At 39.9% G+C, this 26,988-nt stretch overlaps 1 protein-coding gene across 1 annotated transcript in view; it reads right to left on the bottom strand.

The window, feature by feature from the left end:
- Positions 1 to 26,988, bottom strand: part of al (aristaless related homeobox) — a 348,232-nt gene that overhangs the window by 209,646 nt on the left and 111,598 nt on the right. The gene's annotated exons all lie outside the window — the stretch shown is intronic.

The raw sequence follows: 26,988 nt of genomic DNA, 5'->3' as shown, positions 1-26,988 counted from the left end.
TGTAAATGCCAAAATAGGAAAAGGAGACATTTTCAGAAAAACAATTGGCAAAGAAAGTTTACATAATGAAAATAACGATAATGGACTACGTATAATAGACTTTGCCGTAAGTAAAAGAATGGTGGTTAAAAGTACTCAGCTACAAAGAAAGAACATAAAGAAGGAAACCTGGATTTCACCAGATGGGGAGACAAAAAACCAGATAGATCATGTGATAATAGATGACAGACACGCATCAGATATAACAGATATCAGCAGCTGCAGAGGAGCAGACTGTGGATCTGACCACTTTCTAGTCAGAATCAAATATAGACAAAGAATTGCCTGTTATAGAAATAGTAAAGGAAAGAAACAAGAAAAATATGATACAACGAAGGTAATAAAAGACAAAAGGTACAGAGTAAGATATAAAGAGACATTAAAGAAGGGATTGGAAGAGAAGGAAGAGGAATGGCAAGATTCTGATATAGAGGGAAAATGGAAAGCAATATGAGACAGCATTCAACAAGCTGCAGAAAAGGTACTGGGTAAGAAGAAACCAACGAGAAGAAACGAATGGTGGGATGAGGAGTGTGATAAAGCTATAAAAGAAAGAAATGACGCAAGGTTAAAGACTATAAAGAGAAATACAAAAGGAAATAGAGAAGTGTTCAAGGAGAAGAGAAGAGTGGCCGATAAATTGTGCAGAAGAAAGAAAAGAGAGTACGACAAGCAAAAATTAATAGAGATAGAAACGACATGGAAAGTTAAGGAAAAGAGAGATTACTTCTTGAAACTGAAAGAAGAGAAGAAAGGATTCCAACCCAGAGTCGCATTTTGCAAAGATAAGGAGGGTAATCTGATAGGAGATAAGGAAGGTATTTTGAACAGATGGGCAAAATACTTTAGTGAACTTTTGAATGGAGATAAGAATGAACAAGAGAAGGATATGGGAGACAGAGTGGAAGAAAGACCCTTGAGAATGGAAGAGGAAGATGAAACTGACATGGAAATGGAAGAGACTAACAAAGATTTGATTAAGCCCCCTTCAAGGCAAGAGGTTAAAGAAGCAATTAGAGAACTAGCAAACAATAAAGCCCCAGGTGACGATAATATAAATGCAGAATTATTGAAGGTAGGAGGGAACATTATAGTGGATAAATTGGAAGAGCTATACAAACAAATATGGGAAGAAGAAAGAATGCCAGAACAATGGGGAAGAGGAATAATATGTCCAATACATAAAAGTAAAGACAAAACCGAATGTGAAAACTTTAGAGGTATCACACTCCTCAATATGGCATATAAAGCATTTGCTAAGATACTAGTCAGGAGACTTACACCACTAGCTGAAAAGATGATTGGAGAATACCAATGTGGTTTTAGGAGAAGTAGGTCAACTACAGATCAAATTTACTCAATCAGAATGATAATGGAAAAATGCTATGAATACAATATAGACCTGCATCATCTTTTCATAGACTTCAGACAGGCATATGATAGCGTCAAGAGAAACAGACTCCTAAAAATCATGAAAGAAATGAAAATACCAACGAAATTAGTTAAATTAACAGGAATGACATTAAGCAATACAACAAGTAAAGTAAAGATTGAAGGAGAACTTTCAAGAGAATTTCAAATAGAGAGAGGAGTAAGACAAGGAGATGTCATGTCAACCCTGTTATTCAATATAGCATTGGAAAAGGCAATTAGGCATTTAAGTATAAATCCAGGAGGTACAATCTTTAACAGGATGAGTCAGTGCCTAGCTTATGCAGATGATATTGATCTTATATCACGAAACAAAACAGAACTAAATAACGAATTTAAAAAAATAGAAGAGAGTGCAGAGAATATAGGATTACAAATCAATGTACAAAAGACTAAATACATGCTCGCATCAAGAAAAGAGTCCACAGCTAATGAAAGAACGAAAAAGGTAGGAGACAAAGAATTTGAAAAATGTGATAATTTTAAATACCTAGGATCGATAATAAATAAAACAAACAATGTATCTGAGGAAATTAAGGCAAGAATAGTTGCAGTAATAGATGTTCACTGGGGCTCAAGAAAGTTTTCTCTTTCAAAGACATAAGCAGAAAAACAAGATTAATATATACAAAACAATTGTACGCCCAGTAGTGACATATGGGTCAGAAACTTGGACGTTGGTGGAAAAGGACGAAGAGTTACTAAGAAGATGGGAGCTGAAGATTTTGAGAAGAATTTTTGGGCCAGTGAGAGAGGAGGAGTTTTGGAGGATGAGAACAAACGTCGAAATACAAGAACTATATAATAATTCAGATATTGTAACAGAGATCAAGTGTGGACGAATTAGATGGCTGGGACATGTATGGCGAATGGAAGATGGTAGAGTGCCAAAGAAGGTGTTAACAGGAGGACCAGGTGGAAGAAGAAGAATAGGAAGACCTAGAAAAGATGGCTCGATTATGTAGAGGGAGACCTGAGAAGACTGGGAGTCCGGAGATGGAGGAGGAAGGCGATGGATCGAGACGACTGGAGGCTCGTCGTGAAGGAGGCCAAGGCCCTGCAAGGGCTGTAGCGCCAAGGAGTAAGTAAGTAAGAGTGTATATATGGATGTGGGGGGAGGGGAGGAACCGGAAAATTCCAAAATTTCTGAAGAAAAATGACTTTTCCCCCCTCCGCCCTTGGACAACAAAGTACAGGACATTGTCAAAATACACATGTAAATGATCGCAGCCATATTTTGAACAAGAAAATAATTGCATTATTATCATACGAGTAATAGAACATAATTTGTTCCCCTCGAAAGACATGTCTATGCGCCACTGACTCAGTTTCAAAGGAAGCCGCCATTTTCCCGACATTTTCCTCCCCTTTTTAAGGGGGGAAGAGTCTTTACGGTGCAGTATATGTGTTAACAATAATATAAAAGAAGAAAATCGCAATTCCAGCGAAAAATAGGGACATTATGACGTAAAAACTACGACCTTGTCGAGGTATCTATAGGCTATATAGTTGGTAAACAAGGGGTATACCTAGAGGTATCTATTTATAGATAGCTGGTAAACAAAAGTTAAGTGAGGCGGAATTGTGGCTTCAGATTTGAAAACAGTGCCTTTCTTAGAACATGTAGCTATGAAGTAGCAAATACTCTTTGACAACTTCTGAAAATCTATGCAAATCTATGGCGCTTACCCCGCCCCTCCTTAGCGCACGCTCCTGCGAAATGTGTTGTCTTTTCATTCAAGATGGCAAGCTAAACAAAATATATGCATCTTGAATACATTCCCTTTCAAACTCTTGAACTGAAGAATAGTCGTTAAAAGTTAAATTGAGTAACTTGAATGTAAGCTGCGAAATGAATTTGTTTCCCGCTCTTTTAACGAGACAGAAAGGTGTGTGTTTGAGCAAACACAAAATAAAACAAAAGAACAGGAAGTTGTGTGAGCAAATTGCCTTTCGCCAAATGACACGCCGTCCTTATTGTCTTTGAAGGGCTTTAACCACCTTCAAAACCGTTCTTTATTTGAGGTAATCGAAGACTTAATGAGATTTCTCTGAAAAATAAACAGCAATTTCATTCGTTCTGTGGCGAGGAGTTACTTTACTCAGCTAACAAACCAACGTAAATTGAAGATCTCGCTTCCTTCCTTGTGTTTCAATGCAGCTGTCATGGTAAACTGTTCAAAGCAACATGGAACAATCACGTTCGTTCTGCTTCACTTTTCAATTCTTTCACGACAATCAAACCAAAGAGGTTTACAGTTCAAATTATAGCCAGGGTGGTATTTGTAAGGGGGATGGGGGGATTTCCCCCCTCTGGGTACTTGTGCCCCCCCTCTGCTTGCTAAATTTTATCCATGGGGGATATGTTATATGGTATGAAGTCATAATCTCATGTTGTCCCTGGACAGTCAGGAGAATTTCCTCCCCACTGGAAATTTCTTAAATACCACACTCATTTTCTTCTTGCGTTAGGTTCTCTTCAGTGTTACGAAATGGCTAGTGACCAGTAGAAGGTGTTGTGTGTTGGAGCTATCAAGAACTGATTCACTCACAATGATGCAAAGACATTTCCACATACGTTTTCGTACTAATTCACATTTTTCACCCTTCCGAAAGATTTGTCAAGATTACAACTGTGACTTGTTAGTGTCTTCGAAACCATGGACAATGACTTCCTGTCTCGTGCATAGCAAATACTTGATTATCGTTTGGACGTTTACCGCATTACACGTGGTTCCAATGTTGAATCTTTGTAATGCGCGTCATGTGAGTAAAACTTCCACAATTTTTCTTCATGTTGATGCCTTGTGTGATTTTCTATCATACATAGTAACGTCATAATAACTGTGTAAAGTTGCACTATTCATTTTCATTTACCCTGTAGTTTAATTTCCCTTACATGTAGGGTACAATGACAAAACTTATATGGGAGTGAACAACAACTCAACAAGTATACATAATAATATATAATGACCCGTGGCTCTACAGCTCTGGAACGACCTTGGCCGATCTCCCGACTGCCAGTCTCCCTCCCACAATCCTACCTAGAGGTGTGGAGTTCTTCAACCGGTAATGGAGTGATGTGGGGTCAGCACGTCGAACCCCCAGCCGTTATAGGAAATTTACGAGACCGGGTTACGCCACTCACTCGTAGCTTCCCAATTTCCTCACGATGGTGGGTTGCCACCGGTCCTATACACAGGCCGAGAACCCAGAGACTGAACTCAGGCGGACTCGAACCCATGCCGTCCCGCAGTCGGAGGCCAAAGCACAACGCCTTACACCGCACGGACACGGAGGAGGACACACGTTTACATAGTGTACTTTATAAATGTTCAATGTGAGCACTTTTCGTGACACGGCACGAGCCGGTAGTTCAATTCTTCCTAAACTCGGGTCAGCATGTCTGGCTGGAGTCATAGATTTAACAGCTGCAACAATCCTGTTTCTCAAGTGTGGCAAGTTTTCAGGTAGCGGTGGTACGTACACTTTACTTCCAAATCGCTGTCGAGAAGCTCGCTGAACTGAAACAACAGAACCACACCTTGCAAATTCAATGACACAGAAGGACTTCTGCACGGGAGTCGCCATCTTGTAATACACCTACGCCGCTAGGACTGATGGGGAAACAAATGATAAGCGCTCAGAGTAGCAAACTTCCACATCCGTTCTTATCGAACACGATATAAACATTCCGTCTGTTACAATATACCAACTACTTGAAACCCCGATAATCATTTTGGGACACGTTGTATTTAACGATGTTGATTTTTTTAGCCAAGGAAGTACATTTATTGCAACGTGGGGAAAGAAGCGAAGTTTAGTTTGAGAGTTTGTCGCGGTCTTACTATTCTTGGTACAACTGTAACTCGATTTCAAGAGTGTTAAGAAGGTCTGGAGTTGTAATTGGTTGCGAAGTACTCATTCAGTGTACATTCACCTCAATCAGTACTCCGGCACTTTGTTTCTTTATACAGCATATTTGCAGAAGAAACAATTCAATCTACAGGTGTATCAATATACGCCGTATAAAACACACTGACCCAGTACTAGATTCTTACATGATCTTTGCCACCACTAAGAAGAAAACAAAGCAGAGGAGACCGGAACCATTGTTGCATTTTAAAAACATTTGATTTGTAACTTCTGTCTTGAAACTGATCAGGGGGAGGCTGGTGGCTGGCTACCTGCGGGGTCGAACGATACCCGTGTCGAAATAAGACTAACACAGCAAGGGTCTTCTCCCCACCCATCCAAGTGTGAAGGTGACATGAAGCGGAGAGCTCTTAATGCTGTGGTCTGGACTCGATGCACCGAGGGGGTTTTCCACAGTTGCCAGGTTACGCCATCAGAGCCTGCAATCATAACGGACGTGTGGGTTGGTCTGCGCAGAGGTACGTGAGCCTTGCCGCAGCCAGAAATTGTCATCAGGCTGTTTGCAGAGCCTGTTATTGTTTCACGATGCATTACTAAAGCTTCGACTTGTGTGGAATCAGGGTTCCCAACCCTTACCGAGATTGGAAAGGAGCTCAATTCGCTTTTGGACATCACTTCAGCAACTGGCGGGAAAACAAACTGCTGGTAAGCTCGTTCAAGGTATTTGGTAACCTAGGTTACGGGAGGGTTGCCAGAACATATACACCGAAGAGAATGTGAACATCGGCTTTATACAGAATGGTCACAAAGTGGGCGTAGTACCACCCTTTATTACCGACACACTATGGTTATTGTTGAATGCTTGTTGTGAACACATGCCTGCTGTGCATAACTGCCCCAGCTGCTTCTGCCTCCTTAGAGTCTTCTATATACACGCCATTCTCTCCAAGAATAATCGGCGTGGGACACAGATTGGTTAAAATAAAAGAAGACATATCCATGTGATGTGCACATGGGCGGCCCGCAGACACTTTCTAAGGGGCGGGGGGCGAATGTGTTCTGAAGTTAGCCTATGCGTAGATATAAGGTGGCGCATATTGTATCTAATACTTCAAATGACAACGGAAAGACGGTGAGTACTTAGAGTAAATTTATATGGTTATTAAATAAAAATATACACATACGCATTTAATACAGTGTATAATATGAACAATATAGACATCAGTGCATCTTGAAAATAACGTCATCTAACTGTCCTCCTTCTGCTTGGTTGCACTGTTCGAGGCGATGCGGGAAAACTTTCATGACGCACGTCTCAACATGTTCTGCAGAATAGCGCGTATTTCACGGCGACTGACGGTTCACAACATTACCCGTGGATCTCCACTGTCTAACCCACCTCAGAATGCTGTGTGTCTCTGGAACAGGTGCATGGCAATCTTCATTGTTCCCCCGCAGTGCCTGTTTGGATGAAGGCTTCCACCGCCACAATCCGCGTCTCCACCGGCCAAAGCTCCACCACGGTAACGGTGGACTCCCACCCAACTGTCCACGGATGTAGGTATGCCACACATGCGCAAGCGTATTCTGGCAGGGTTGCCAACTCAAATTGGTAGATACAATATGAGCCACCCTGTATGTACACTGCTGTTGTAAAAATTGCAACACCAAGAAGGATACATATGATTGAAATGAACTTTATACCGCAGATTAGGTACATGCCAATACACAAATGATTAGGATTACAGAACTGTACATAATCTCTGACCTTGAGAATTAAGTATGGTGTGAAGCCCCCACGTGCTGCACACAGAGCCTCTACACGTTGTGGCATGGAATCAAAGAGGGCCTGGATATGTTCCTGGGGAATCTCCCTCCACACGGTTTGGATGCGAGTCCACAAATCATCAACAGTGGTTGCTAGAGGACCGTGACAAACAAGTACCGACCAACCACATCCCAGACATGTTCGATGGGTGACATGTCAGGCGAACGTGCAGGCCAGGGAAGCAGTAGTACCCGTCGTTCTTCGAAGAACATTGCACATTCTTCGCCACATGTGGCAGGCATTGTCCTGCTGAAATATGGCATGTGGAGTTGCTTGAAGAAGGGGCAGTGCCTCGGGCTCTAAAACCTCCCTGACGTAGCGGTTGCTGTTCAGATTGCCTTCAATACGTAGGAGGCGAGATCGCATGTTGTATCCAATGGCGCCCCAAACCATCACACTTGGCGTTCGTCCGCTATGCTGCTCAACAATGCAGGCTACCAGATTGCGTTCACCACGGTAGCGTCTAACACGTATGCGGCCATCACTGTAGGAAAAGTTGAAGCGGGACTCATCCGAAAACACTACATTTTGCCAATCAGCACGCCAGCGACGGCTTTCACGTGCCCATTGCAGTCTGAGGCGTTTGTGGTTTCTTGACAATGGAAGCCGACGCACTGGCATGCATACCACCAGCCCAGCCTGCAGCAGACGGCGTCGAACCGTTGACGCAGACAGGTCCACAACCGTTGCAGTGGTCCAGCGTCGAGCCAAGACTGTGGACGAAGCTGCACGGTCCACTTCAGCCATGCGAACAAGATGGTGGTCATCCGGTGATGTGTTCACATTGCGTGGTCCAGTACTTGCCCGTCGCTGCGTACGACCCTCTTCAATCCACTGTTTACACACACGCATCACTGTCGTAGCAGCATGCCCTGTACGAGCCGAAATGTCGCGGTATGAGAAACTCGCTTCCTGGAGATCATTCTGCCCCGTTCGAACACACTCACATGCTGATATTGCACCTTTTTACGTTGACGAGGCATACCGGCACTTGCTTTCACGTTTCCACTTCGTTTGACGGCTCTTCACTGACTGAGCTTGGCGTAACACTGACTTTTCTGGTCACACAAGAGAGGGCGCTGCTAGGCCTACATGCACGCCATCTCTCTGCAATCCTAATCACTTATTGCTGGTACACTGTTCTACACATCCTCCGAGTTTGGGGCCATTATTTGTGGGTGTTGCAATTTTCACAAACAGCAGTGTATGTATGTACTATATATATATATATATATATATATATATATATATATATATATATATATATATATATATATATATATATATATATATAGATATATACATACACACACACACACACACACACACACATACCAGGTGGCCACAATGAAAGTTGCAAATATGTGGTGCTGCAATCTGGTGCACAGTGAACAACATACAGGGAAACTTGGTGCACCCATTGATCACACTGTCTGCTTCCAAAGGGTCGGACGCGTTGACAGGGCGCATATTGAACACTGCTCCACCGACATAAACTCAAATACAACTCAAATAACAGGTTCGTGTTACTTCAGCGCCACATTTGCATCTGGTGGTGAAAATTTGAACTACTTTTTTTCATCAGCATTCGCTTTCCATGGTCTCCACAGTCTCTATACCAAGTTTCACCAAAATCTATTGCTTCCAAAGGGCTCTAGAGGGCTCTGAGTACGGTAACTTTAATTTTGGGCACCCGGTACATGTTAAAAATTGTGTGATGTCATATTTACGGGCAACAATAAAACAGAAATCTTTCCAGGGAAGCAAGGTGAGAGGAAGAGAAATAAGAGAATGAAACAAAGAAAAATAGAGAGAAAATAACAAAAAATGTCAATGAGAGAGAGAGAGAGAGAGAGAGAGAGAGAAGTAAAAAGCTAAAGAAATAAGACAAACGAGAAAAATAGAAATATAAGAAAGTCGAGAGAAATATAGAGCGTCATTTATTTGTCCTTTTTACTTAGTCTTACTCTAATAATATCGCCTTTCGTTCTTCTTTTTACGATATAATAGATCTAATATTATATTTTTCGTTACGTATTTTCGAGCTTTCGTAAAAATAAATTCAATGTGGTTCAATCATTTAACTCAAAGCTTTATTAATTCATTCTCAGTACAAGTACTAGACAATTATGTTCATGTAATTAACTATCTTCGTGGAGCAACAGCCCCTCGAAAGCCAAGGGACTTTCTCTACGGGCGACGCAATTGGTTCTATTGGGTTGAGTAACAGGACCGGAACTTTTTTTCTCACACAATTTGAATTTAGTCCAAGTTCTGTATTGTTTCATTTCATTAAGGAACTTGGACTCTATTTAAACTGATCCGCAAAAAAGGTTCCTGGACCGAATTGGCATACTTTACAGATAAAAAGGTTCTTTACGGTCCATAAACCTACGATTCCTGATTTTCTCTCCTGGACCGGAATACAATTAATTAAAAATTCCTGGACCTTTAACAACCCTGATTAAAAGTAAAAATATGAAATTCGTTGAACTGAAAACGTTGTAAAGTAGAAAGCTGATGTGATGTAGTCTCTATTGGCTCGCTATTTCCTCAGTATAGTCATTCAATGGGACAATATTCGTACAAATATATGTGTAAAAATTCGTCCTGGTAGTTTCAGCCCATAATCATCTATTCATTTTCATATATTGCTATGTATTGGTAAGATAGACTAAATTACATGTTATCAGAATAACATTTAGTGTACTGAAAGGCTTGTTTGGTACTATCTAATTACACCAGAAATCATTCTAATTTGTGCGTCTATGGGAAGACAAGTCATAAAAAGTAAAAAAAAATTATAACATAGATGCAATTAAAAGTGCAAATAGATGTAACCTATAAAATTTGGCGCAACAAAAGATTTATAAATTACCAACTATAATTGTTAAACATATTACTGATTGACTCGTAATTCTCTGTTGCTTACTCAGCAACCACTAGAGATGCAAATATAAAATTTTGTGTGCTGGTTTAATACAATAAATTCACACGATCTGTCCTTATTTGGATCCATTGGAATATCGATTTACAGTTTATGATTAGTAAATATGGAGGATATTGCGGTTACACTATGTAAACTCACCTCTAACGTTTTTTTGTTAAACCGCAATTGTGGATAATCATTCCTACATAACGCAGTGAACGGAACTTTTCATTTTTGCGTCCGCTAGCGCCATATTTGATTATCATCTTCCTGTTCACGTCGAAGCCATTTCCTCCACAGCTTCCAGCGGGGGAGGAGGAGAAATCGACGCTTGGCAAGTGTTTTTTTGGAAGTCAACAGCACCGTGATTATATCAACGAGTGTGATCAATATAGGTTCACATTCAATGTTGCCAGGCGACGTTGGCAGAAAATTGCCATCTCGGAAAGTTTCGCACTGAGCGACAAATCGTCAATTTTGCTGTTCTTTTTCTTTCAAGACGTTTCACATGTTTAGTAAAATGGGTGAGATAGCAAAATTTCACCTCTACGAGGGGCAGTAATAAGTAATAACAAAGAAAATAACAATAATATATGTACATAACAGTCAGTGGCGTATACTGGTTTAAGAACTTTTGCTATCGCACCATATCATAGTGTTCGAATGGACAAAAATTTGCTGGTGGGAGTGTTTTTGTTTCTTTAACTCATTTGGAGTGGCGGGTTGAAGTCATGTGACTCTGTGATTAAAAATATATATACCTCATAAATAAAACATGGAAATGTACACTGTCACTAAGGAAAGGATTTAAAGAATTTCATTCTTATTTGCATAAATAAGAGGCCCATATTGTGAAATATTATGTAGGCCTACGAGAATAAAATTAAATTTCAACCTACCTATTTTCACGATTTTAAGTTCGGGTACTCCTTGTTGGCGCAGTGGTAACGTCGTTGCCTTGAAACTAAGGAGTCCCGGGTTCGATACATGGTGGTTTAGAATTCACTTTAACTGTAGGTCCGATCCCCATTAGCTTATCTGTTCATAAAGTGGACATAAAAGAAAAATCCACAACGATTTGGAGCTTATCGTCATTCGTAAGCCGAATAGACAGCTTGTTAATTATGTCCCTCATTTTAGTTCACTACACAACACACAGCACATATCATTCACAAAAATACTATCCACTCACTACTGTATTCACACGCCGCCTCTAAATAAATTCCACGCACCAAGACCACTCGACGCGATCTAGACTAGAACTGCTCCTTGTCATTTCGGTAATTTTTAGATGCACTCATATACCATTCTCGCTCAGCCAACAATTTTCTACTCCTCACTGTATCTCTAGTTGCTTGAAGGTCAACGACCTCTTTTTCAACTCTTCTGCACGCGTTCAATGATGTTCTTGTGCCTGCCATGTGACACACTTTCCGCTTGCCTGCGATATTTTGGCTTCAAAATTCCCTATTCCTTGGAAAATTACATGCAGGGAAAAATTGGTTCCAACATTGACCCAGACTGTTGAGGAAGTTCAGAGGGTTTTCCCCCGCCATATGCAACCCTGTTCTCTCTCCTGTAACAGTTTCGCTCCACAATTCCCCGATTCCGGGGAAATAACATGCTGGGAAAAATTGGTTTGCAACATTGATCGGGTGCTCTTTGTGGTAGCCCTGTCCATTACCCCCGTGTAGTTGCCCGCTCGCGAATTCAAAGAAAGCCGGCAATGTTTCCAACTCCTCTAAGAAATCAGGTTCATTTTCTTATTGAAATGAACAATTTTATGCACATTTTCTGATAGATATTTTTTCTGTATTTTATTCACTGAGGCTGGGCTTCGCAGATAGCCTAGGTAGCCCCTAATATACGCCTCTGATAGCAGTATAGAAAAGTAAACTTGTAAATAGCAGAAATGAATCACTACGAAATCTCAAGCACAAGTAATATTATAATAAAGACTTGTTTCTTTAATGGCTATTTTTTATTTGCTCAACATTTCGATCATTTCATTTTATATCCTTAACTCCTCAAAAGGATGCATGCTTCATCGGATGTTAAAGAATTGTGGCCACTAAACAAACGAAAGTTCTTATTTATATTACTTGTTAGACGACTGGTTCCACGCATAATTTGTAAAAATGTGAAGCACAGTTTGTTTATTCCTGCAATCGTTTCAGCTCTTACACATACAATCATGCGAAATGGAATGAGTAATACAAGACAGAACAGTGTAGTGTTTTTTATCTAATAATAATTACAACACGACTGCACAGAAACCTTATAGCCAGGGCTCGAAAAATCCCGGTCGCCAGGTCGCCATGGTGACTAAAAATTTCAACCTGGCGACTGTGATCTTATGTTGTATATGTACGAAATTTTGAAGATTATAAGTTCAAATTGCAGTACAGCGTAACTTAGCAATTTTTTTTTATCAAGGTTGTGAACATTCCATAGAATCAGTAACAATTTCTTACTCTTTGTCCCCCATTTCCTGCTTTCTCAAATGATTTAGCGATGTTTTGAATACCGTGATGCTCAGCTTCTTATACATAATGTTTCAAAAGTCTTACAACCCAAATTTTGAAAATGTATATCATGAAAACCGTAAGAGATATTTACACCGGGTTTTCTGCATTATATAGCCTCATCCATTGAGATATTTTTCAATGTTTAAAATTCAGTTCACTCCGTACAAAAAATTATATAAATTAATAACTGCCAGAAGGCAGCGTTATCATTTTTCCAGAAATGCACTTCTGAGTGACAAAAATATGTAAGAAATTATCGAAGGGTCATAATTAGATGTCTGATGCCATGTCAATCTGTCATTTACGACCAATATTGCTCATGTGCAACATTTGATGGATTTTTGACTGACGAATATATGTGAAAAAGTTACATTTTTTGGGACATATGTCCGTAGATGGCAACACTAGCAGATCGAAATATTGTCAACAGACGCACGCAACATTGGCCATACATTTACATGAAAAATCATAAATCAAGATTTTGTGTCGAAATTGAAGCATATACTACTTCATACAGGAACGATTTCCAAAATAATGCTGGTTCCAACATATTCGACTCTTCCGGAGTTTCCTCACAACTATCTTGAGCTGCTGCAGGTTAAATCACGCTCCTGTTCACCTTTACAAGAACTTAGTGCCTTCTCCAGTTTGTACGTGTGGTGAATGAATATACTATAGCACCGAGCCATATATTCCAATGCAAAAATTATGAACTTTACATAGAATAACTTATCAATCAATCACCGCTGACATTGCTTTCTCTACTGACTTCTCCTTCGTCCTGAGTTGTCAAAATTCCTACAAAAATATATCACTAAGTGAAAATTAATGTTTATGAAATAACTTAATAGTTGATTGAGAAAGTAATGGACAAAACATATTGTAACTTGATAAATTTGTAAAACTTATTCATAGATAATATCTATACAACCAATAAGCTAAAACAAATTACCAGTAATAAACAATCTGTGCTTGGGATTTCGTAGTGATTCAGTGAATACAGTAGTTGTTATTTCTTTTGATATTTTGGTGAATATTATTAAAGAACTAGCGAGTGAATTACCAAATAATGCGGAAGATTAAGAAACAATATAGAAATGTACGTATTTCCCTAATATCGGGCGATTCCCTCGCTAGAGGCCCCAAACTTTTGTGTATAAAACTGCCATTTACTTAAAGTTTGTCTTGAAATTTTCTATGCACATACCTTCAACAATGTAAAACAGGATCTAACCCCTCGGAATAGTTTTGGACTCTTCCAGTGATCTTCATTTGTTTTGTTCCGCGACAATGTATCTCGGTTGGCTCGAATGTATAGGGATTACAATATACACAATCGAAGAGCGTGTGTTCCTCGTTCGTAAATACTGGCAAACTGGTATAATGCTATGTTTATGATCGGAAAATTGTGTTTTGTTTATCGATCATAAATATCGCATTGCACACTTAAAAAAATGTTGTGCAAAGTAACACAAAGTGGTCTTACAAATACTGAGAGTAACAGAACATTCTTCCTTATCTTAATTCGGAATTGGTGTTGTTCAGATCCAACTTTCTTTCTTTTTGCACCATTGGCTGTCAAACAACATCAAGAAGAAGGACCATTAACACTCGATTAGTTGTTGTGTGATGTCGATTGTTCATTGATTGAATTAAAATTGTTGAGGGTCGGCACATATCGCCATTTTCAATTTTTCACCCTTTAATGTACACCGTGAAATATGTAGAAATGGTATAAGTGCGAGGTTGTAAAGGGGCAAAAACAACACATTAAAAAGTAAGAATGAACTAAAAACTTCCTCACAGACAATGGAAGAGGAGAGCTCTTCGTAAAAAGCTAAATACATTTATTGAAACACTGTCAAACAGTTGGGAAGATGAAAAGTCTGCATGAGGAATGCAAAATTGGCACCTCTAAGAAGAATATGCCGAATACTTAAAAGAACATCACAGACATAAATTGCCATCACTTTTGGAGGCAAAGCTGCAGCATTTATATACAAAAAAGAATAAGAGAATTTTGGTCCGTTCAAAGCCAGTTTCCTAATAAATATTTTTTTCAGAAGACAGTTTCGGGTTAGAAGATAAACAAATTATCAACATGGGAGTGGAAAGTAAATTCCTCTAAAAAATAAAAATTTTAATCTGTGAAAATGAAAAGTGCAAATAAAGTGTTCAAAGACTTGCTTCATATTGATTAATACTTCATATTAATGTGTGTGATGAACACATATCCAAAACAAAAATATTTGATCATTTCTCACAGAGGTTAGCCTAAAATGTATTTCGTTGTAAAATTTGGAAACATTACAGTAACAATAACAAGCGATTCTACGTTAATTATACCGATGTTGCACCAATCGCGTAATGTGACATCAATTTGCTCTACAATTTTGAAAGGGAATGACAATAAATTCACGTCGAAATAAGGAACGTAAAATACAGAAAAATAGCAAACGTAAGTTTATTTGTACCTGGCAACAGTGCCATAATATTCTACAGAACTCTGAACTGCTCTGCTTCCAAATCGACACAATAAAAAGTTTCGCTGGAAAAAAACATCTACTGCTGAGGTGATATAAGAATTGGTGTATTCTGTGCTCAGTGCGGTTTCTCGGTGCTAACCCTAATCGTATCCGGATGGGCATTCACGTCAAACAACGGCTGAAGCGAGGAAAAACAAAACGAAAACGTATTAGACTCAGGGCAAAGAAAAGAGACATGGAGTTTGTAGACGGTGCTAAACGGCGTAATGTATCGCCGCGTGCATCAATCGTGTTTTTTGCTTAGCGAGTCCACAATTTGGGCGGGTAAAAACGGGTTCGAAAACTGTGAGGCCATTAGCCACAATTTCTTGCGCTCCATTTCTGACTGTATTGTCTGCAGCCACAGCGACCGAATCTGAACGTGATGGCCGAGAAGAATATCATTTCTCAAACGCACCAAACTGTTGTCACTGCCACCTGGTGGTGGGATCGAAAAAAAGAAGTGACAATTAGGTTTATAAGCGTTCGACCGAACGATTCGTCTGGTTTGTTCTGGATTTTTTTTTCTGTTTGAACACGGAAAACTTTAGCTACGCCCAATGACACAGACTATTGTCTTTTTTCTTTCTTTCTTCCCCTGCATTTCGTGTGGCTTCCGTGATTTAGATTTTCCAACCGTAGCTTGCACTGGAGATTCGCCTTCAGTTTGTTTTATGCATTTCAAGGTTCAGGAAATAAATTAAAACAACGATGAATTAGTTCACAATCTTTGGAACGGAATCAGTACAATTGAAATCCTTGCTGCTTGGGTATCTGGCCACATTGAATGACAGATTCACAATCTCACTACCGAGGTTCCGGTTTGGAGCTCTGGCTTGGAGATGGGTGTTTCTTCGTGAGTGACTCCTTCCTCAATTTTAGTTAAGCATCCTCATAGTCACGATTAGCCTCAAAGGCAGAAGGTCATGTAAAATAAAAAAAATTCAAAAATAAATACACAGAGAAAGTAATTTGTTCCTATTGACGAAACACATTTCGTTAAGCTTTTGATACGCACAAACACACACATTTGTAGCCTGTACTAAATTTGATGATTTGATCAAATTATCTGATGACTGCAAACAAATGAGGTTGATTACTAAAGAAATTTGTTACTGGAAAGCAATCATTTGTTTGTCGCATATTTTTATAAAAAATGTTTGCTCACCGGAAACTTTCTTTGTTTATCGAAACGAACTTTTTTTTGGATTACCTTCAGAAGGCGTGGCTTTCGTACACGGATCGATTTTATTGATTTGCTTTATTTTACTTCGCTTATTGTGCCACTTTTGGCTAATTGCGAAGATGGGGATGGGTGATGATGTGATCAAATTGATGAATGGACACTCACAAATATCCATGCCCAGGCCGGGATTCGAACCCGGGACCCCTGGCCTCGTGGCGCGATGTGCTAACCACCGGCACACATAGAACTCGAAATCAAAATGTCTCAAATCAATGTTGATGTGGGGCAGCAATTGACACAGTCAGGTGTCTATTTTTGGTTTCTTTAAACGAACCTAATGCTATGCACTTTTAATGCATAACCTGAGGTGGGGGGGTGTGATTTGCCACTAAGCTATCATATGCTATAGCGTAGAGACCGCGACTGCGGGGGGGGGCACAAAAATGAGGGGCAAAAGTGACAAACACCATCGACTATTAAAATTCCTTGATATCGTAATAATAGCAAAATAAAACAACATATCAGGTCCTTTAAATTGCTTTCTTCATGATAGAAGGCAGAAGGAAGGGGTTTGTAGAGTTTAAATAGCTTATTACATCAGAACCCTATTTTCAGAGGCAACCCTCGAATATAAACAACTGTTCCTCGAAGAAACGAATGTAAACATTTTTGATGCCAATAATTGAAAGTCAAGTGGAGGATGTTGCTTTTTAATCAGATGTGTTTATATATTAAAGTTATCAAGCGTTATTAATACAGAGCATGCAATTAGTGGAAGTCAAGTACCATGATAACAAAATTAATAATAATAATAATAATGTCGACAGGGCCCCAAAACAATGGATAGCATAGGAGCCCAAATTTTTGACTGGAGTCAAAAAATTATGCAATTTGTGTCAATTGACATATTTTGGTATCTCTGTGAAGATATGGAAAGAGATAGCGGGGGTGTTCAACTTTGAAATCGAAGACTGCGCGTGTGTCACTGCAGTCATTTATTCACGAGAACCAATAGAAAGTCGCTGCGTTCTTATTGTGAGAACTTTCTTCACGGGCAGTACCCAAAAGCACGATCCCTTTTGTTGCTTGCGTGCCAAATCTCACACATATTCAATAAAGAACTACCACGCTCTCCCCAGAAAACGCTGTACTGTAAATACCCTGCTCCTTTTTTCCAGCCCTATCCCTCCCCTAATCTTGTGTTGTGTGTCATGAATATGCACGCCCCTTCTCTCCAACGGATTAAGCAAGATATATGGCCAGCACGCGTGGACAAGCGATAAGGGAGGACAGGGCAACAGAAAAAGAGAATTTCCCACTGATTATTTACTCTGAAGGGCCCCCTGGTAGCGAATCAACATGCAACGCCTTTACCGCTTCTTCCCCTGCCCCTGCTAGCAAAGGGTTTCAGCGGCTTTCTTCTAATTTACAAAGCTCGAATAATTCGACTGCAGTTTAAAAACCTCTGGACAATCTATCTGGATAATTGGCCCCTTCTGATAAACAGCACGTCCTCATTGGCTGGCAAGAGCGGGCGGTAATTGGACGCCATGAAATATGGGCCCTTCTCATTGGTTGACGACTTTATATAGTTTCTCCTTCCTTTTCCCTGCTATCGGTTTCGAAAAATTAGATGTTTGAAGATTAATGAACCGTGTCAAAAATATACTAAGTCAGTGTATAACGACAAAGAGTTCCTCGATGCCCCCCCCCTTTTCCCTCTTTGGTAGCAGAGCTTATTAATGAGGGTTCGCGTGTATCTATGACAACGCTTTCCTGCAGCAATGAGCCGCTGGGCATGACGCAATATCTTCCAGCATTAGCGCTTGTCGACTGCTACGCCATCTGACGGAGCAATATACAATCCTCCTGTTGGGCGATGTAATAAGAGGCATAAAAACCACTCAACGTGAAGTCTGAGTTTGTGTAATTTGAGCTAAAGCAGTTCTAGCACGCATTCTTAATAAATAAAACACGTAAAATTTGCTGCTAATTCCAAGATTTTATATCAGGATACGTCGCTTAACTCTAAAAGCTTAATACGGTACATACTAGCGCCGCCAAGCGGATGGTTTGAACAAGCCACTTCCGAAACATGGAATAATGGTGAGCAGCAACTCGAGAATGAGCGCATATTTTCCATTAATGTACGTTTTAATGCTATTTGACTTACATTAAAGGATGGTGCTCATTACACGTGTGCCACAGATAAACTTATCATAGGCCTAATACGTTCACTTGTCCTTTTCCAAAGTCATGTAAAGAATGAAATGTCAATTGCGGCAAATAAACAGACATAATTATTAATAGTTACATTTACAAGTTGACAATTTAACAATAAATATTCAAAAAATGTTACGTTGTTATATTTGAATTTACTATTACTGAGAACTAAAATCACATTCCATTTCATTCTTCGAATAACTCTTGATGAATAATAAAAAAATATAGTTACTTCAAGGAAAAAGTATAATCTCAATTAGTGATATATAGACCGTCTTAAAAATGTAAACATAGACATTGGTTCCCCCGGAACTTCCGGTTTATGTCAATCCTGTTGTTTGCAGTACAGTTCACAAGTATACGAAGTAAGAAATGAGCATTTGTTTTCATCAGTTGTGCGACGATAGCGCCACAGTCAAGAAAAGTATTTGTTCAAGTTTCAAAAACAACTTTTCTTCTTTAAAAATAACAAAAGTGCTGTGATACGTTTGCAGTGTTCAAAGATAGTTCGACTTGCATTGTACATTTTCAAAGCCGAGGGTAGATGGCAGCACTGATTAGTCTAATTAGACGCCTATCTTTTCCACAACCTTACATAATCTCATACGCTTCATCATACGGAAGTAGGCTATACAAACGAAATATAATATCGTTGTTCTGATTGCTTCACAATAATACCACATATATTGGTTTTGTGAAGAGAAGGTTTTCATCAATTAATATTTAAAGGTATGTTGTATGAGTTATTTGTTCAGGTATATTCAGACATACTAGTTCTCGCGTATTTATTCTCTCTATGTCCTTCGGAAACCTATGAAGTGATATACTTGACTCAATAAATGTATTCCTTATCGCACTGTGCAACTATATGCTGCACAGCTGGCACACTTTTTCCTTGTAAAAAAATCTTCACTTCGCCGTTTCATATTAACGTCCATAGAACCGTCAGCGTAACCGGATGTTCGAGGGGAACCAGATGAGTGCGCATGCTCAGCAGTAGCTCCGCCTTTAACACCGTCTATAATGCACGGCACAACTTGTGAATCTGTCTCTGAATTGTTTGTTTAAACCTTTATGTATAGTGGCAATTCATAGGCGTGCGCAGACCCTCTGATTAGGAGGGGCAAAAGCCTTGATGAAATTTCAGTCGGGAAAGAAAAACCAGTTTTAGTTTAATTCACCAACATAGAGGCAGCATAACGAATAAATAAATTGTACAGCGTTCCTTTTCCTCCAAACAATTGTGTTCATAGAATTAAGACAAGACTGTTTGACAGCAAGAGTCTGAGGTGCTTAGCAGTAATAACTTCTCTCTTTGGTAATTTACAATGCTTTACAGAAAACAATAAAATTGAGGGGCGAAGCGAGCAAGAAAATTTTTAGATCCAAATTTTTGCAAACTGAAAACAATATTGATTTAATACGGCACCAAAAAATTAATGGAGTGCCATAGCATTGTCTTCTATAATTTTTTTTTCATTTAGATCGTTCGGCGCCCAGGGCCAACTCCCGCCGCCTCCTAACTACGGCTCTGAACTTGACAAAAGCAGAAATTGCGAGCGAAGCGAGCAAGAAAATTTTACGGAATGTATTTTCATTTGTATAAAATTTGATATCGAGGGGGCAATTGCCACTCTGTGCCCCCCAGCAGGTGTTCTTGGCCGTCTGGAAGAAATAATGCAAGAAAGATGTGAAAACTAATTTCATCTTAAGAATCCTTTTGTCCTGATACTCCTAGATTCTTCTAGTCTTGCTTTCTTTTACCTCAATGTTTTTCCCCATTGCCCCTGGTGATTGCACCCCGTAGTCTTTGAACTTCAATCGGCTTAAAAATATTTAATCGTTTAATAAAGGCGACAAGATTCCTCTCCACTAAATTTCTAGGTAAAAGTACAATAATGTAGAACGTCTGGAAGGGGTGGCAAGGATGCCCCCCCCCCCTTAGAAATCGAATGTCAACCTAAAAGTATATATTTCACACGTATAATTTGATTTATATTTATGCGATAATTTCAAATTCAAGTGGTGTTTTTTGAGGGGGCAACACTATTATCGGGGTAATATGTCCCATGGAAAAATACTCTGCTTGTCCCTCCTTGGAAAAATATGCGAACGCCCATGATTAGGGGGCGGCATGCCTATGAGTGGCATCCATGAGTATTACTGTGCAAATTGTCCATCACTATGTTCGTGCACTTTGTTTGACCCAAGAAGAGCTTAAAGAATTAAAAGAAAACTCAAAACAAGCTGTTAACAACTTCAGCACCAGTATACATAAAAATCCATCGCTTAAAAACACATAGGATGTAAGAGAAAAATTAATGAAAATAGTCATGGACAATTTGCACGATAATACTCATGTATCCCACTGTACAATGACATCACTAGCAATAAAATTGCTCCGTTCCTTGTGACGTAATTACGTTAAAATTTTGTAAAGTCGAAATTCTAAAAGTAGGTCGACCTGTTTGAAATACCACATTTTACTTCATTGTAATATTTCCCGTACTTTTTTGTTTTAAGTAACACATTTAAAAAAAATGAGGCAGTATTTCAATTGACAAAGAGATATGAACGCGAGTTATGATACGTTTAATACCTCTATAGACTAAATCTGCCAGATCATTTTCTTCCGACATTAAAGCTACGTTAAGGCCTAATCGCTGCGCAAACTCGTCACGTGAGTTAAAACAATTAGTTGTATGAAAGAGCAGGCCTTAATTCTCCTCAGAGTAAATTAAACCTGTTATTCGTGTGTGTGTGAGTGGCCGTAATTAGAAATTGTCAAGCAGGAGAAGGTATGAGTGTAATGAGGGCTCGTTCGAGGATGTATCGTATTAGAGCTCATTAACATACTCGGGAAACGATGCCACAAAAAATGATCGTTTCGTGTGTAATTTGGGTAAATTAGCGAGGAAGTTAACGAAAGGAAATTAGAACTTGCTTCTCATAGCGGAAGTTGATATATTAGTCTACTTATAAGAAAAGAAGAAGAGAAAGAAAGAGTATCACAGATGAAGATGCAAAGAAACTGACTTTACGCTCGTTGTTACGCAAAACACGCATCGTGAAAAAGCGATGCGTTCGGGAGCTTTCACATCGAAGCGACACGCGACACATGTCGCTTGAGGATTTCATAAATTGAACGCAGGCTTGTGCGGCCTGTCATGCCGCTAGGGTATGGAAAGTTACTGTTGGCTGGCTTGTTGCTAAGCGAATGTGTCGCGTGTCGCTTCTGTTTGAAAGCTCTCTCAGGGAGATTTCAGACCGAATGAACCCGAGACAGACGACAAGCAACAAGCGACGTGTATCGCTTGGAAGCGAACCCATGCTAATCATTGCAACCTTTCGGCAAGGAGAGACACGACAAGCTTCACGAGTCGCTTGTCGTTTGCGTGTCGCTCGGACTAGGCCGTTTGCGACAAGCGGCACGCGTCGTTTGGGAACGGGATGTGCTTCCTCACGGAAATTTCCGAAAGACACCAATGGTTGATTGACTGCAGAACACAAATAATGTTGACTCCAGAAACACGTGTACATTAGAGCCCATAAAGTGGATTCACTTTTGGTGTATCAAAATATACAGAGAAATACATCAAAGGCTATTTTCACCAGCTGCTGTTTTGTGTGGTGCACAAAAAATGCATCAACTGGGGAAACACAGGGAGGATGTCGAAGCTAACATGAGATGCTTTCAGTTCTGGGTGAAGCTGGAACAAGGGACTGGAGACTCACTGAAAGAAGAGTATCTACGAGTTCAGATTGAGGGAGGGTTCGCAGGGGCGTGGGTGGAATGGGGGAGAAAACTATACATTGATACGTGTACATACCAGCAAAGAAGTGGATTTGCCTGGTTCCTGCTAGGGGGTGGAAGCAACACAAACACAAGGGGTCGGACGGTCGTGCCATCTGCACGTTATGCGGCGAAGAGGAGACGAGGGCTCACATCCTACATGAGTGTGTTGGGTCGGCACCCCTCAGACAACGCAAATGGGGGGACAGTGCAAGGGACAGACCATCCAGGCTATATGTAGGGAGGAGAGGAATGGTATAACGAATGTAAATATCAAAGCCCTGGGCTCCTATTTACATGCAGTTTGGAGGGAGCGCAGGAAAATGCTGCAAGGAGTCGGTGAAAGTGAAGGGTACGGAACAGCAGTGGCTCAGGCATAGATGGAGCGTGTAGTGCAGTGTTGTGAAGGTAGGGATAATGAACAATCTCAAATGTTAGAAGAGGGACAGGTTGCCATTTACACATGTACATAATGTATCTTAGGGCCTCCCCGATGGCCCAGTGGTAGCGTCGTCGCCTTGTAATCAAGGGATCCCGGGTTCGATACCCGGTGGAGTCACATAGTGGTTCGGATTCCACTTTAAACTGTAGGTCCAGTCCCGATTAGCCTTACTGTGCACAAAGTGGACTTAAAACATCAACTCAAACCAAACATAATGTATCTTTTTCTAAATGTATCTGTTTCTACGACAATTCTTGACAAAAAATGGTATGACCCCTGTTCCTCACCCCCCATACTCACCCCCCATATTCACCCGACCTTGCCCCGTGCGACTTTTTTTTGTTTCCTAGAATGAAATGAGACATGAAATGAAAGCGTTTTGCTGATGTTGCTGAGGTGAAGAGAAAAACGATGGAGACGCTGTCCCGCATCACATAAGATGACTTTAAAATATGTTTTGAAAAATGAAATCAAAGATTGGACAAGTGTTTTAATGCAAGTGGAGAGTATACTTTGAAGGGGATTGAAGGTTTGTACTTAAATTGTGAATAAATAAGTTCACAAAAAAATGAGTTCGGTTTCTTTTGGGTATGCCCACGTATTTTACCTCTGTACGTTTGGATAATGATCAAGGATGAGAATTTTCCCATTATAAAATTGTGGAAAGAAGTAATTTTCTGAATAAGGTGATGGCCCAAGGTGAGGGGGGAGCTGGCCCCCATAACCACCTTCCCTTCGCCAACGTTGCGTACCCTAGTCTAAATGACACCGCACGCCACTGCATTCCGGGACGTATAGCATCCTTAACCAAAGCTGATCTACCTAACCTACTTGCATAAGAAGGAAATGGGATACAAAAATTGTTCTGTGCAAAAGATAAACTGAGAGCCTGTTTGGTATGTTAAAGAGCTCTCCGATCAACAATCGGCAGAAGTGGGGTATGGTTGGTGGACTACAATGTGATCCTCCCAGCTAGATCCGAGGGATCCGCTGACCAACGACAGGTGCGGTCCTCCATTCATATTGGGGGTTAGGCGTAGAGCTGACAACTCTGCACTGTCAAAAAAAATGTCAAGAAACAGCAATACAGAAGGTCGTTTCACGTCCATGGTAACAAAGTTAAAACCCACCTCACCTTAAGAAAAACCGTGACGCCACGAGCGGTGGTGCTCCAAGTGTTACCCCTGTCTTGCAGCAATAGCCCTGCAGTGGAGTTTCCATTGGAGGAGACTGCGTTAAAGAACACATTGGTCCAAATGATCATATTCCTCCTGACAAGCTTTCCAAATACCCTCAATTGTGCGGGGCCGTCTGCTTCCCAAAGCTCGTTTCAACAACGGAAACCACAAAAATCCATGGAAGAGGCATCGGGGGATTTCACAGGGATGTCTGTAAAGGGGATTGCATGAATGCCCATTTCACGTGCCATCCGATCCATGTATGCCTGCGTGGGCTTTGCCGTATGACTGGATGCCTTGTCCTGGTGGATGACAAAGTTAGATGTGTCGCTGCCATAGAGAGAAGGAATATCATGTCTGTAAAGTGGCTCCAAAATATTCGTCTGGTAATAGGCTGCATTTATTTTAGCCTTTTTTTCCACTCTGTGCAGTGGAAGTTTGCCGTTATAGCAGTAACCAGCAACAAACATGAACCCATGTGGAAAACTTTCAGCACATTCACGTACCCACTCAGATCGACCTCTTGCGTCACGTGGACGATAGTAGATGGACCTTTTTTTTTTATCACATCCCGACAGATACACCCATGCTTCATCCAGGGACACCACATACTTCCAGCGGTCCCCTGCCAGATGGCGTTCGTAGAGCTTCCGACTGTTGGTCTTCCTCTCCTGGACATATGAGGCACGCAACTTATGAACTTGAGCCTTGTGCTTCCGCACAAGTTGTAACTCTTGGGCTATGATGCGATTTACAGTTGCAGGGAAACATTGCACTGCCTGTGCAATCACTCTTTGCGTTGCAGGGTTTTCACATCGCACCAAGAATCTCACTTTCCGCACAACATCGGAGGAACGCTTGGGCTTCCAATATGTCGGAGGCCCACTTTGACTGGTTCCAGCAACAGGTACGGTGCAAGCTTTATGGCGATTCAACACTGCATTGATGACCTTCTTTGACACATGGAATGCTTTCATGTGGCACTGTTTAATTATCTGGCTGTAACTATAACCAACGTCGGAAAGGGCACAGATGTACCCCTCCCAAAAGACTGGAATTTTTGGTGCCATATAAACACTCACTCACACACCAACCATCGTCTTTGCAAGTCAACACACAGTACTTTCGTTCTACTGTCTCTGGCTGCTCTGTGCTGTGCCTACGTGCTGCTCCCTGGTGATCGAAATCGTTACCATCAACGTGAAACAACCTTCTGTATAAGGCCATGGATGTTTCCAAGGTAAAATATTCCGGAGGTAAAATAGTCTTCCGTTCTGATCTCCGGGTGGGGACTACTTTGGGAGGTCCCTGGACTAAGGATAAGATCTACGTTAGGAATAAGGATATTAAATTAGGCACCTGGAATATTCTGAGCCTTTACCAGGCTGGGGCATTTCAGTGTACAGTTAATGAGATAGTTAAGTGTAAATTAGATGTAGTAGCTGTCCAGGAAGTTAGGTGGCCAGGAGAAGGGAATTGTAAAACTAAAAATTATACTTTTCTCTATGGTGGTACTGAAAATCATAATTTTGGAACAGGCTTTTTCATAAATAATAGAATTATCTCGGCTCTTAAAACAGTAGAATTTATTAATGATAGGATATCATATGCAGTTTTACAGGGTAGGTGGTGTAAAATTATTTTAATAAACATACATGCACTAACGGAAGATGAAGAAGATAATACTAAAGATGATTTTTATACAGTTAGAACAGGTCTTTGATAAATTTTCTCAGTATGATATGAAAATTCTGTTAGGTGACTGTAATGCACAGATTGGCAAAGAAGGGAAGTTTAAACCCACGATTGGTAAAGAAAGTCTTCATGAATTAAGTAATGATAATGGTATAAGATTGATTACTTTTGCAACCTCAAAGAATTTAATTGTGAAAAGTACCACTTTTAAACATAAAGAAATCCATAAATATACCTGGTCTTCTCCAGATGGTAAAACTCATAATCAGATAGATCATATTCTCATTGATAAGAGAAGGCATACTACTAGTATAATTGACGTTCGTACACATAGAGGTGCTGACTGTGCCAGTGACCATTATTTAGTAATTGCTAAATTAAGAGAAAGACTCTCAGTGATAAATCATAAGCAACAAAATCTAAAAGTTCTAAAATTTCATACAGAAAAATTTGCTGATGAAAGAATTAAGAAAGATTACCAAATTAAACTGTCAAATAGATTCGATGTTTTGCAGGATTTTAAATGATGATGAAAATATAAATGAAACAGACGTAAATAAGAATTAGGAGCACATACGTAATGCAATAGAATCAGCAGCTAAAGAAAGTATAGGATACCATAAACCAAGAAAAATTGAGCCATGGTTTGATAATGAATGTCATAATCTAATAGAAATAAGAAATCAGGCTAGACTTAGGTGGTTAAATAACTCTGATGATACAAATCTAAGCAATTATAATAGAATAAAGCAAGAAGTTAACCGCACGTTTAGAAGTAAAAAAAGAGATTACTTGAAAAGCAAAATTAACGAAATTGAAACAAACAGCAAAAACAAAAATATCAGAGATTTATATAAAGGTGTAAATGAATTTAGAAAGGGGTGGCAACCTAAAGTAAACTTGATAAAAGATAAAGACGGTGATTTTCTAGCTGACCCAAGCGATATTCTAAATAGATGGAAGAACTACTTTAATGACCTTTTAAATGTTCATGTAGGAGATAAATCAGAAGTAAATGAAGTGCACACAGCAGAACCTTTAGTTCCAGAACCTAACTTGACTGAAGTTAAAGATGCTATTAAAAGGCTAAAAATAACAAAGCACCTGGGATAGATTTAATACCAGCTGAGTTAATTAAATATTACCGTGGAATTTCTCTACTCTCAACAACATATAAAATATTATCTTACATTCTTTTAACAAGACTGACGGCATATGCTAATAAAATTATAGGTGATTATCAATGTGGATTTAAACGTAACAGATCAACTACAGATCATTTTTTTCACATCAGACAGACACTTGAAAAAAAGTG

This window comes from Lepisma saccharinum, chromosome 3, assembly GCF_977018435.1.
Source record: "Lepisma saccharinum chromosome 3, izLepSacc3.1, whole genome shotgun sequence".
NCBI classification, from domain to species: Eukaryota; Metazoa; Arthropoda; class Insecta; order Zygentoma; family Lepismatidae; genus Lepisma; species Lepisma saccharinum.
This window is presented reverse-complemented; position numbering and strand designations above follow the sequence as displayed.